Raw genomic sequence first — 15,314 nt, forward strand, 5'->3', positions numbered from 1 at the left:
TATGAAATTATGGATTTAGGTGTGCCAGGGTTGGATGGCCTGGTTTTAATTGGACCACCCCGTGGAGGTCAGTGAGTTCGTAATAGTTATATATGCATGCACACATGCAGACATCAATATATAGAAGTACATTCTCTGTAACACATGCATTCCATTTGTAGACATAGATAACAGGAATGTGCACATACAAACATCAACAGCAGATGGAATAATAGGCTATGCGGAAGAGGGATAGGATGAAACTGCTAAAATGAAGAGGTGTGTACAGTGTCCAAAGTCAGTGCTGTGCTGAAGATAATCAAATGTGAGGGCTTCCACACACATGGAATCATTCCTGTGATTTGTCCGCTATGGCAACGCCAAGTACTAACCTGGTCTATTTGTAAAAGAAATACGCTGAACACGTACATAATTAAGCTCCCATGTGTAACGTGTGTGTTACCACATATTCATACATATTAATTAATTGTAGTGTCATGTTAATGGGAGTAAGGATGTAATGAAGTATAGCATCTAATCTTGCCATAAACACATGCGTGTTCCATGTGGGACAACTCAATAATTGTGAATAGTATTCCGTTGGTCGCTCACGTCACCAATGTTTGTGGACTAAACGTATGGGAGTTCTGAGGATACATGGAGTGAGTAAACCGATGGGATGGCTCTATAGGAGTAGGGAGTGGTCGGTGTGTAGTGGTGTCGATACACCGCAAATCCGACAGGAGAATGGATGACAGCCGTGTTAGGGAGGCGTTAGGGTGTGTGTTTGGGGTGCCAGGAGCCATAGGTATATGGGTATATATGCATATGGAGCAGCACAGCAGTAGTGCATTTGTTACAGCAACCCCCTAACAAACAGACATTCTTGTACAGAATCCCACTGTATCACATTCCAATGACCATCGGTAATCCGTACATGAACATATTGTGACATCTGTCCACTGTATAACCTGCTAAATATCGATTACAAGATAACTGGAGTGAAGTGTCATTGTCATAATGAATAAGGCACTAGTATGCAGGTGAAGCATATATAAACACCATTAGGAATGTGTAAGTGCATTTGAGCGGGGTATGTATTGGTTTACAGGCACACACACACACACACACACACACACACACACACACACACACACACACATATATATATGTCTAGACATATATGTATATACATTTTTATATATATATATATATATATATATATATATATATATATATATATATATATATATATATATATATATATATATATATATATATATATATATATATATAGTTGCAAATATATATATATATATATATATATATATATATATATATATATATATATATGTGTGTGTGTGTGTGTGTGTGTGTGTGTGTGTGTGTGTGTGTGTGTGAGTGTGTGCATAGATATACATAGATATACAGCTATGATAGGAAATAGCACACAGGAATGACATATGTTCAAAAGCTATGCCAATGGAAGTGAGGAGCCCAGGCATGAAACATGAAACACGAAGCATGCCTTTCCACCACCCCACCCGGACACGGGAAACATACATGCAAACAATGTAAAGAGTACACTGCTCTCCAGGCCACAGACAGGATACACCCGGGGGAGTTCACAGTGCACCCATGGATTCTAATCTTGGAACACAGACTGGAGCGTCCCTTGCGGGACACCCCAAAATTTGCCCAAACCAAATAAAGGCGATAGAACGGCCATTTTGTCCACGGTGTATACAGACTCAGAATACATGGGTGGGTAACCCTAATGACCCATGGGCTGAGACAATTGTGTGAGATGGGTCCCGTGAAGTGAGAGTGGGCAGCGTGTAGTGGTGTGTCCAGAACAGACCAGGACCCAGAGTAAGGATGGGTGCTGTTTAGGAGGCAAGGGTGGGGGAACTATGGGTGGCTACTTATGAGTCTAGGTGTGCAGATGTTGACTGATGTGGGCCTATATGGACAGCCCTAGGGATGCAAGCAAATGTGTTCATTGGGCAGAGGCGTCGGCCAATGAGCAGCCACACCCACTGCGAGACACACTAAAGCAAAGTGTAATCTATATGGCAAGGAACGGAATAACCAGATGTAGACGTATATATGTAGAGGTATGTGTGTGTATATCTACCCATAGCGACATAGAGATATGCCTCTCCTTCACCATAGTACGAATGTATACATACAGAGAAAGAATACAGATACATACCCGCATATAAACATATACATATGCAGACAACCATAGACCCATATGTAGTTAGATTATATATATATATATATATATATATATATATATATATATATATAGATATATATACATATATATATATACAGCAAGATATAAATATACATGTATGCATACGTATACAGATAGGTCTGTATATAGTAATGTAAATATATATATGTATATATATATATATATATATATATATATATATATATATAAATATATATATATATATATATATATACATATATATGACAGTAAATATAGACATGTATATAGCTAGGATATGATACAGCAGTTACAAGTAACATATGTTCACAGGCCGTGCATATGGTATTGGGAGGCCCAATAAACAAACGTGTAACATGTAGCATTACCCCCCCCCACCCCCTGAGCTAGGCCAGTGAGACATACAGACACACAATAAAGGTAAACACACCACTGCTTCCCAGACCACCGGCAGGATAGTACCAGTGGGAGAGGGACCTGCAAGGTCTAATCTTGAAACATAGACTTCTATGTCCCTTGTGGGACACCAAAAATTAATGATCAGAGCCAGTCCCGGTAATGATTTATCAAACCAGGCTGTAGATGTACATGGACCAGTAGGTTGTGCAAGCCTGATAACCCATGGGTCAACACAACAAATGACATGTGTCCCGACACGTGGAGAGTGGGCAGTGTGTAGTGGTGTGTTTATACCCCACCTGCACCCACAGTAAGGATGAGTGCTGTAGAGGAGTGGCAGGTGGGGGAACTATGGTTATGCGATTATGGGCCTAGGCATGCAGATGTTGGCTGGAAGAGCCATATTAGGACCACCCCAGGGATGTAAGTAATATTCCGATATGGGCATAGCTGATGCCCATACCTCCCAACCCCTAAGAGCACATCCACTGGATAGGCCGTAAACCATTGGGGGAACGCATACCATTGAACTGTCCCCAATTACCAGGTATGTCCCTGATTTTGACTCAGATTCTAACTCTGTCCCACCTAAACCCTCCTAGAACTAGTGATATTAGGAGGAAAGGTGGTGGATTACACGTAAAGAATAACAACAATAATTAAGAGTCATAAACAACAGCATGTACCTCAGACAATGTGTATGAATACATATGCTCTGGGTATGTCAATGTGTCAGGTTAATAGCACCAATAATTTAAATGTGTCCCTAATGTCGTTATGCCGTGTCCCTGATTCAGTCTTCATTTTTCCCCAATCGTATGACAGGTCTGATAGGGACAGAAAGCACATATTCCACTGACTACCTTAGAAAGATGATAGAATAATAGGTATGCAGTAGCATGACTCGACTGATGGATGTGTGTCCCAAAACCCAATTACTTGTCTGTATTGAAGAGTCTCAGTTCCCATGTATCAGCCAGATTGGTGCAGATTGTAAGAGGAACACACAAATAATACGAATAAAACACTGGACAGGCCGCTGATTCCATACAGTCGAACAGCATGCCGTCGCCTAATGGGCAGCCATTCCAGATGCTGTAGGCATGTAATCCGATGTAATAGGCATCACAAGGTAATATGGTGGTCCTCGCTCCCACCCAGGGTTGTGAGCGTCAGATGCAAGCACCAATGTCAGTGCATTTGCAAGTGTGGAAGCAAGCGGGTGTAAGCCTGTTTGGCCGCCAGTATGTGAGTATTACACTGGTAAAGCAATGTAGACGCTAACTGAGTGTAAGAAGCTGTAACCAGAGGTTAGCATTGCTTAACACCGCGCAAACCCATGAACACCCGCTCACAACTGCTTTAATGTGCCTTACTCTCTCCGTATCCAATGGCCTTATTCTGCTCTGCAACAAAATAAACTGCCTCTGCAAGGCTCGGAACCAGGACCCTGCACACACAGCTAATGTGATTTACCAATACGCCATGGCAGATATACAGAAATCGGACCTTACCACAAACATATCATACAGCACAGTCATTCAACAGTATAGGAATGTATTCCATCATGTAGATGTATGTGTGAGTGTTTATGTCCAGCATATAGGTACATACATATATAGAGATATATCAGGAACATACCATGTGACAACAAAGCATTACAAACAAATGAAAAGGGAAACACCAGTGACACCTGTATTATGTAGTGGTGTTGTCCTATGTAATATCAAGACTCCCACAGACAGACATGTGTCATTCATGCAAGCAAACAGTTGTACATTGGCCGTATGCATCACTCTGTGCATGAAATGTACCTTAACACAGCAGTACCTGTCAAATCATTATGTGAGAACAGTACTCTTGCAAGGTGCTGTGTGCAACATCATCATCATGATAAAGGTAAATGTGGTAACCATAGAGGGACCGTTAGTGTTGTGTGTACAATAGGGTCATCTGCATCACGTGTACCCAGAACATTTAGGGGTGATGTGCATACCAGGATCGTGCGCCTGAGGGACAGGGGTGAGGATAACAGGAGTATGTTGTGATGCATATTACAAGGGTTACATGCATCCAGTGGGCATGTGTGTGAAATGGACAGCTATGTATGGAGCAAATGCTGTCTTAGGAACTGATTGGCCTTATGTTTCCATAGAGTGAGAGTGGGATGTGGGGGAAGGAGAGTAGGTATGCCCATGGAGGATAGGTAGGGTAGGATCACACACAAGACAGCATACAGGGATGGTATATGACACATGTGGGGGGATACACCTCAGACGGGGAGGGGTGTTCGGCATTCACAAGCCCATGGGAACAGTGGGATGGAGGTCCCCAGCCATGAGCAGCCACCACTTCACCAAAACACTTGCAAAGGAGGCAGTGCTGGGGACTGTCCAGGAGGGGCAGCCTCACCCTGTAAATGTGACACTCCATCCTTGAGCTTGTGTATCTGGCCTTGGAACCCCTTATTGAGCCCCCAATGCACCATGTCTTGGACCACACCACAGCGGACATGTTCCTGTCTGGCCCTGCTCCCAGGGGTGACAGCCCCATCCTCAGTGGTGGTACCACCAGAAGGTGGTGCAGAGCCAACAGAGGTCGAGGTTCAAGGCAAGGCCCCAGATGTGCTGGTGCCCGGTGCCATGGTCAGCAGAAGCGGGACAGGAGGTTCTGCCAAGACCGCCAAACCCATACAGCCTATGGTGTTGCAGTTTAAACACAGATATGGCTTAGTAATAGACAACGGCATTCAGGATTACTTACAACAGTATGCATAGATATGACCATCAACCCAACACAACAGATGGTATACATTTGCAGAGGGAGCAAACACATGCATATATACTGCATGACATCTGTTCAAAGTGTAGAAGACGTGTGACTGCAGCTATGAACAGTGGCTCATTATTGGCTTGCCACTGAGAACCCCAGACAGTGTCTGTCATGCCACTGTTTCATGTGACGCATGTCCAGTCAGGGATGCGATGACAGTAACACATCCTTATCACCATGTACTGGCAGCAATCCTCACACTATGCTCCTGCTGTGTACAGATGCGTGTTCAGTGTGTAACACAGGTAACAAATGGCTCCACACACTGACCAGTCCACAGATGGCCCTACAGATGGGTGTCCCTCATGAACAGAGCATTGTCATGTCTGTTTTAAAACATCCAGAATAGCCATTACCACACACAACATGTTAAACAGGCAGTAGTCTCAATGAAGCATAGCTACACTTACATGCTGTAGTCATGTCTGGCACATCACCCTCCTGTCTTTAGGCTATTTCCCACTGTGTATGATGTTTGAGGAACATCCAGATATCATCTGTGATGCCGTTTCCAAACATCACATACAGGTACCACTCACAGCGATTGTCATGACCAAACACCAACATGATATTCCTAGATATTGTACTGTGCTTATCATGCGAATGGCTATGAGAACATCATCACAGCTGTTTCACATGCAATCAGTTAGAGGAGGACTGCAATAGGTGCAGAGGCCATCACCTGATCATGTCCATCACTTAAAATACACATGCAGCTGCTGAGCAGGTGTACAACTCCACATCCACCAGAGAGTGTGTGGGAGGTACAGATAAAGTACATCAGAGAAGGGCTTGGAGACCAAAACCTAAGCATCGTCTGTCACACACGTACCAGTACAGGGGTCAAACCCCTGACTGACTAGTCATTACTATTACAAGCGCATGCAGTTACTACATGTGCCACAAAGCTGACATGTTGCTATGCTGTAAGAACATATATGTGCGTTGGTGAGAGACATGTGCAACAGAGATATAGTAGACATACATTAGGTGTAGTACACATGGCCATCCACGTGAATGGATGCCATTGTCACCACAACCAAACTCTCTAATGGACCCGCATTGACACTCTTTGCCAGGGCCACAAATACACTCCCTAACAACTTAGTTTGCCACACTGCAGTAATGTGCAGGTACTACATGCACCACAGGGATATCTGGAGGTTCTATGGACTAGGGCATGTGAACGTGTTTTAACATATGTTGGTATGCCAATGGGACTTATACTGGGAGTGACTGTGGTTGGGAGCATCATAATCCACACGTAGACACAAGGTGCCAGTACTGGCATGCATGTATGCATTGCTTCATGTGTATGTAGTAGTTGGCTGTGCAAGATGGCTGTACAAGGCTGAGCAAGGGGTAATCCTTGGCATCACACCACCAGACAATGGTGTGCAGTGTGGTACAGGGGTGTAGTGTCTGTAATGCCCCATACAGATGGGTACTGAATGAACTGCCCTGACATACTGGTTACCATTGTGTATGGCCATAGCTTTGCAATGCATGCCATGTCTATGTTTGATAGTCCTTGATATGGACATTGCCTGGGATGTGAATGTCCCACAATACTGTACAGTGACATGTACAGGTGTACCTGGTATGGCAGGCACATGTTGTGTGCATAGACTGTTATCCTCTGATATGCCAGTACTGGCCTGGTGTGGCGAAACCTGCTTATAGTCAGCAGGTCGATCCTGCACCTGCATTGATAGCATAATACAGGTATTCCCTGATGTCAGTGGTATCGGTCCATACAGGGCACATGTACAGCATTGTATGGCCTCTGTGGATAACATTTGATGGCACCACATATGTTGCAGGCATCCAGTGGGGAACATAGTGAAGGCACATTGTCCACAATTATGTGCCTATTGTACCACTGTACAGGGTGCCATGTCCTCTACAGTCCACTGCAATTACACCATGCCTACTATCTGTCATCAATGTTCATGGTACTAGCAACATAGCAGGATATCCTAGGCAAGTGTGTTTGTGTATGACACATGGGTTCAGAACATATACCGGGTACTAGTAGGGTTGCATATTTTGTTAACCAGGCCTTTTGCCAGATGTAGGTGGATGGCTTGCCAACACAGTCCTGTGGCTGACTGACATCTGTATGCCTTGAGAAGTGGGCACTGTGTCATAAAATGGACACCATATAGGAAAACTACAAAATCCTCTCCCCAACATGACCAGTGGTTAAACACTCACAGCCACCCCCACACAGGCTCTGACAGTCAAACACACACACCTATCATGTCTTGGATTCGAACCCATACCTACCTAGTGTATCACACTGCAGCAATACGCATTTACGGCATGCACTACGGAGAATACTGGGTTACAGTACTCCTAGAGTTGTATTTCTAGGTGTGTGACATCAGCAGGATTGCCAAAGGTGAGTATATGACTTGTACAGATTGTGAATACTCTAAAAGCATTGGTCTGTCCTCAGGCAGATGGACACACACACACACACACACACACACACACACACACACACACACACACACACACACACACTTGACAAGCCTGGGATTACAACACTGGTGTAACTACTCTATCACACTACAGCAATACACAGTTACAGAATGCACAACAGAGACTATTGGTCTACGACATTCCCAGAGGTGTATTTCTAGGTGAGTGACATCAGCAGCATTGCCAAAGGTGAGTATATGATTTGTGTACGGACTGTGCGCAGCCTATAAACCATTTCTCTCTATACAGTCTGAGACAGACAGACGTGCACATATTCACACACACAACTGGCAAGTCTGGGGTTAGAGCTACTACCTAACTAGTATAACACTACAGCAGTATGCAGTTATGGGTTGAGCCATAGAGATTACTGAGCTACAGCTCTCCCAAAGGTGTATTTCACAATGGATGACCTCAACAGGCTTGTCATAATACAGCTATGGGGGGGGGCAGTGTGTGCATGGGCCATAACCCAGTCATGTAGGGGTTGACATGCCACATGTGGGCGCACATGGGGCCATATGTCACAGGTACATGTATACAGCTACTAGATGACTACTTCCCTGTACACTCATGTTGCACAGCTGGCATGTGCGCCACATAGTCTGACATGCTAACAGGTACACGTGGCTAGTATCTGCAGTGAATGCCATCTGCACCTCATGTGTTTGGGGACCTTTGGCTGTGTGCTGGATGGGATAGGCCCGGATGGCTCCTTGTCACAGTTGCCCTCTTCCACATATCTATGTCTGTCTACCTTTGACGTATTATAGTGTGTTGTCCTTAGATATATGCCTGTATTCCTATCCACTGTGTGTGCAAGGCAGGCATGGTGCATACTGACATGTGTCTACACTAAGAACTGCGACCGCCAGATAAGTCCAAACCACTGGTGTTTGCAGACATAACCTTCATATGTTTGTGTGTGAGCATACCCAGTATGACCATTCAATATGTTGTCGACTGACATTGCCTTCATGCCTTAAAATGTGTGAGCATGCCCATTATGGCCATCTGTATCGCATGTGTTACATGTCCAGGTAGTCTGTACTGTGGTGCTGACCTTTGTGTTGTACACCAACAGGTAGCATGCTGTGTCTGCAGGGTATCCATTGGTCATGTGGCATTGACTGTTGTTACATTTCTGGATAGTGGGGGGGACACCTGACTGTATCTACATTCCTACACAGGAGCAAGGGGGAGCACATCTGACTGTTGCTATAAGTGTACGTTGGATGGAGGGCACACCTGACACGTGTACACATTTGCTAGTACTGTATTGATATGTCAGGTACTCCATTTCAGTGTGTAGTCTTACCTATTGTGCTGGCTAGAGGCATACCAGTGTACTACAGATCTTAGCTTTAATTACCAACATATTAGTTTCTGACATCCTCGCCTTCACAACCTACAACCAACTGCCTGGCCTGCTGTAGTCTGTCTGTGTGAGTCTGTGGGAGGGGTTACCCATAGGGCACATTCAGAGGCCATAGTACAGCATTTGTTTGTGTCGGTCTACACCTGTCAAGCTGGTTGAGACTTGTGTGGGTCTTATGGACACACATGATGCTCAGCCCATTACCTGCAGTGGGTTTTGTCACCCTGTGTAGTACTGGCTACTATGGTGACTCCAGTGTGTGTTACAGATGTCATGGTGCCACTATGGGTGTCTACTGTCTGCTGCCTTAACATTCGGCCACCCTGTTCCCTTGCATTTTCACATCCATACCATAGCTACAGGTACCAACACATTCTACTACATTTGGCAATTGGTAGGTTGATTGACTTACCTTGAGGGTGTACCAAACTTGAAGATGGTGCTGGAGGGTTGGCTATGTCGGATGCACATAGTACACTCCCTATACATGGCTGAGCACAGGTAGCATCATGTTTGGCATCCCTTTTACTGTCTGTGAGAGTCAGAGAGGGTGACATTCCCTGGGTCCCTACTGTGTCAGTGCATATGCTATGCGTTGCCTCTTTGCCAAGGCCAGGTCATACTGGACACTCCTTCTTCCACCTACTGGGTCAGGTTCAGGTTGTTCCTCCTCCGAGTCACTCTGTGCCTGTACTGGCCTTGGCATTGGTGGGGAGCTGTGTGGCCCTGCCCTATGCTGTTCCTGCTGCAGCTATTTCCGCAGGATTATATTGTGTAGCATAGCACATACCATAATTTGGGTGCATGTAGCTGGTGAATACTGCAAGGCTCCACCGGATGTGTCCAGACACCGGAACTGTGACCAGAGCATCCCAAACACATGCTCTATTATATGCCTGGCCTGTGTGTGTGCATCATTATGGCATTGTTGTTCAGGTGTGTGTGCATTTCTGATGGGTGTCATCAGCCACGGCTCCAGTGGGTACCCACCATCCCCCACTAGGTGACCATAGGGGATGTCCATATTGGCAAAGCTGTGGTACAGCTGCATCAGATGCCATATTTCTGAATTGTCATAGCTTCAGGGCAGCCAGCACACACATTCATTATAATGCCTTGGACATCACATACAACCTGGCAGTTGATGGAGGGGATGCCCCTGTGGTTGATGTAGGCCCTACCCTTCTCACTGAGTGGTGTTTTGATCCATAAGTGCATGTAGGCTATAGCACCCAGTACCACAGGGAAGTCTGCTAATTGGTGGAAGAGATGCATATTGCTAGTCAACACCTCACGTTTGTTGAGGAAATATACGTGCTCACTGGCATGTGCTGACACGGCATCCAAGAACTGGTGGAATACTCTGGATGCTGATGCCTGTGAGATCCCCATGATATCCCCAGTTGTGCTTTGGGAGGTACCTGTGGCTAGTATACCTAGGCCTACACATACCTTGGTATCTACTGGGATGGGCTCCCCTCGGCCTGTTTGATGTGTCAGGGGTGGCCGGCACAGCTCAACAATCTGCTGTAGGAGGTCTCTGTCCACCGTATAGCGCTCCACTATCTCCAGCTCATGTAGCCCCTGGTAGGTTACCCTGAGTCTGTGCAATCTTCTCTGTCTCCTCACTGAGGGTTGTTCAGCAGCATTCACATCTTCACCACCCTCAGCCTCTTGCACATGTTGGTCTATGTTGCCTGCTGCAGTCCTTCTCATTTCGTAGGTTTGTTTGTTAAAATTTCTCCGCATGTATACACCGGTGATGTAGAGTGTGGAAAAACCAGAGGAGAAGGTGTTTGCTTAGTTTATAGTAGTGTTCTGGGTTGGGCTGGTCTGCTGCTCCTGTAATTGGCTGATTCTGGTACATATCACATGTCAGCTCAACTAGTTCACCTTGATTACTCTCCTACTGCTGTTGTCCCTCCCAATTGCACTAGGCAGGTATAGACACACCCCTAGCTTAGCCGTGCTAAGCTAGGAGCAATCCCGAGCCACAGGGCTCCAATCCACGTACAGTATGCCTGACACACCCCCCATGATGTTACCTATATCCGAGTCCTGCACACGGCTATCTATACACATACACTTTTGGGACCTGCCTCACACCCTGGGGATAACCGAGATTCACTATCCTTTACCTCATTCACATAGGATTACCTGCTAATGCATAGTTATATGACCCATACTGAGCCTCCCCAAAATTAACCACTGCTTAACGTTGTGCAAACCTGCAAACAACTGCTTAAAAGCACCTTACTCACATCATATTCAGTGGCCCTTGTTCTGCCCAGCAAGAAAACAACCGGCCTCGGCAAGGCTTGAAACCAGGACCCTGCACACCACAGACAATGTGCTTTACCACTAAGCCATGGCAGATATACATACATTTGATGTTATCATGTACATATCATCCAGCACAGGCATTCAACAGTATAGGACATGTATTCCATCACGTAGATGTATGTGTGTTAATGTCTATATATATCTATATATATATATATATATATATATATATATATATATATGTATATATATATATATATATATATATATATATATATATATATATATATATACATACATAGATATAGAATATATATCTCAAGAACAGACCTCGTGACAGACACCAAAGCATTAGACAAGAATGAAAAGGAAACCACCAGCGACTCCTGTATTATATACTGGTGTTAATCTCAAGGCAAGTGTGTTTCTGTGCAACACACAGGTTCAGACTGTATTCAGGGTAATATTAGGGTTGCTGACTTTACTCACCAGGCCTATTGCCAAATGTATGGGTATGTCTTGCCAACCCAGTCTCTTGGCTGATTGTGACATTTATGGCCACTATATAGGGAAACAACAAAACATGCTCCTCAACACATCCAGTGGCTAGCCACTCACAGCCACCAACACATAGGATATGACTGACAAACACACACACCTGCTATGCCTTGGAATAGAACACCTACCTGACTACTATATCACACTACAGCATTACTCAGTTATAGAACGCGCTATCGAGATTACTGGGTCACAGCAATCCCAGAGGAGTATTTCTAGGTGGGTGACATCATCAGCCTTGCCAAAGTTGAGTATAGGAATTGTACGAAGTGTGAGTATTCTAAAAAGCATTGTTCTGTCCACTGGCAGACGGACACACACTCGGCATGTCGGGGATTAGAACACCGACCTAACTACTTTATCACACTACAGCATTACACAGTTACAGAACATGCTATCAAGATTTCTGGGTCACAGCACTCCCAGAGGAGTATTCCTAGGTGGGTGACATCATCAGCCTTGCCAAAGTTGAGTATAGGAATCGTACGGAGTGTGAGTACTCTACAAAGCATTGTTTTATACACTGGCAGACAGATAAACACACACACTCTTGGTATGTCTGGGATTAGAACACTGACCTAACTACTTTATCACACTACAGCATTACACAGTTACAGAGTGCACTATCAAGATTACTGGATCACAGCAATCCCAGAGAAGTATTTCTAGGTGGGTGACATCATCAGCCTTGCCAAAGTCGAGTATAGGAATCGTACGGAGTGTGAGTACTCTAAAAAGCATTGTTCTGTCCATCGGCAGATGGACACACACACACACATACCAGTGATGGGATCAGAACACCTGCCTATCTAAAGATCACTATTATAGTACTATGCAGTTACGAGTTGCACCTCAGAGATTACACATTCCAAGGCAGTCATCATGACGTTATAGGACTGCGGACATCAACAGGGATGCTGACAGTTACGATGTACATAGCTGTGAACCTGTGTATTTAACGTAGGAGTCCATCCCGAACAGGAGTATTCCCTTCTGTGGAATGGGCGACTACTATCACTATACAGGGTTACAACTGCCATGCGCATACACATAATAGCACATAACTCACACAAGGTGTCAGTGGGCATGCTCGCACACTTAGTAGCACAGGGCTTTTTGGAATGCACTATGAGTCCAAATACATAAGGTTATACTGGGCATGCTCATACACTTAGTAGCACAGGATGTTTACGATGCACTCTGATTCTAAACACTGAAGGCCACAGTGGCCATGCTTATACAGTTAGATGTACAGAACATGTTGTAATGTTCTCCGGTGTTAGTAGTTGTCATTGTTAGCAGGAATGCTGCACTACATGTATCTGGTCATCTACACAACACCTATTGCTGTCCGAAACCTTAGATGTATCAGTCTATACCAAGCACAATACTACCACTCGCAGTGATTTCATGCTAGGGATGGCAACTGCTTGACCAACACAATGAACCAATGTCCTGCTGTAATTATGAAGCTGTCCAGTGTCTGTCGGATGACATGACTGACAGAAGACAAGCCTTTGTCACAGATCACATGCATCTATGATTCAAGGGAGTGTTGATAATACCTCATTCGCATTTGCCCATATAGTGCCATTCCAAGGCAAATGACCTAAACACAGGATAACACCCTGACACCTAGAAGACAATTGCATTGTATGCTTATGCTAACCAGTGCTAGATGTGTTGCTGTCGTAATCACAGCTGCTCACTGTTGAACCTACAATGGGGAATACTGACATCTGTGCAGTGAGGAATACCTGGCTGATGGCTCTGTTGTGCACAATAACACTACCACCATATAACTCAGAACCAGACATGTGAGCCATAACACTGGTATAGACCACTCCAGGTGATGATGTCCCCTCATTCATAATGGCTACTCACATGTACAGACGAGTACTCCAACATATATCATCACAGATGAGCCAGGTGTAGGTTACAGTGTCAAAAGCTGCATTCTAGGATGTAATCCTCAGACACCACCATGTCCTCAGACCACCAACACACATCCATACATGTGGTATGACATGTAATGGAAGAACACAAATTAACCTTTGACTGGTGGATTGTACCTAGCCCTACAACAACTGTGCAGAGTACCCATGTACTGACACAGTTACATTATGTGTTATGCAATGCAATGATACCACTGTATGTAACCAGGTCAGCTGTACACATTCCAGGGTCCCTCCTGCTGTATTGACAGCATTAACAGATGACTGTTGCTGTACGCCATTGAGTGTGTACACAGCCTGATATGAAGCTATGATTGTATGAGATGTTTATGTGGGGAGCAGATTATTTTGACATTTGTGTAGGATATAACCTGGAATGTGGACAGGTCCCATGCAGCCTGTATGTATGGCATTAGAGAGCGCAGCTTGTACCTGCATAGTTGTTATTACAGGGGCTCTGTAGTGTACATGGATATATGAATGTGTACCTGTTGCGGGAGGGATATTAAGTTTATGTTATCCAAGAACCTATCTGGCTGAACAGGTGCTATTTCTGTAGGTACAGTACCTCTCATGCCATAGTGCTGTGAAGCACAGCAGGTCTTGTTGTTGCCATTATGTTTCATGACACAACTATGGAATCCGCTGTGTTTGGCCTCATAATATGTGGATGAGTAGTATCACAGTAGCATTGCGTGGCATTATACGGTGTATCTGCATCTTACTGAGGCTGACCATGGATCAACGTCCACTCGTGTATTGACCCTTGCAACGATTACTACCTTCTGTGGTACAGTTTAAGGCAGGGTACCACCAGTTTGCCTTCATGGTTGTGTTTGTTAGAATCCTGTTTCTGTTTCAATGGTACGATCACTGCGCATATGTGAGTGCCTGAAGTTCATTAGTGTAGGACCCAGCTTTTGCACATGCATTGTACATCTGCATGGGTGCCGTGACAGTCGCCACATCACTCTTAAGGAGCATAACATTGGCTTTGAAGACTGACCATGTGTGGCATACTGTTAGCCCTGTTGGTGTGACTATGTTGATCCAGGTCATTGGTGTTGATGACATCCAACATGCATTGGGCACATATGTTGGTACATGATGAGTCTTCACAGTTCATAATAGGATGGCTGAATGGCCATGATTATGGTATCCTGTCTCACAACTGGTATTCCCCATTACAGCACAATAACAG

This window comes from Protopterus annectens, chromosome 4.part0 (genome assembly GCF_019279795.1).
Source record: "Protopterus annectens isolate FY-2018-M chromosome 4.part0, PAN1.0, whole genome shotgun sequence".
Classification (NCBI taxonomy): Eukaryota; Metazoa; Chordata; order Ceratodontiformes; family Protopteridae; genus Protopterus; species Protopterus annectens.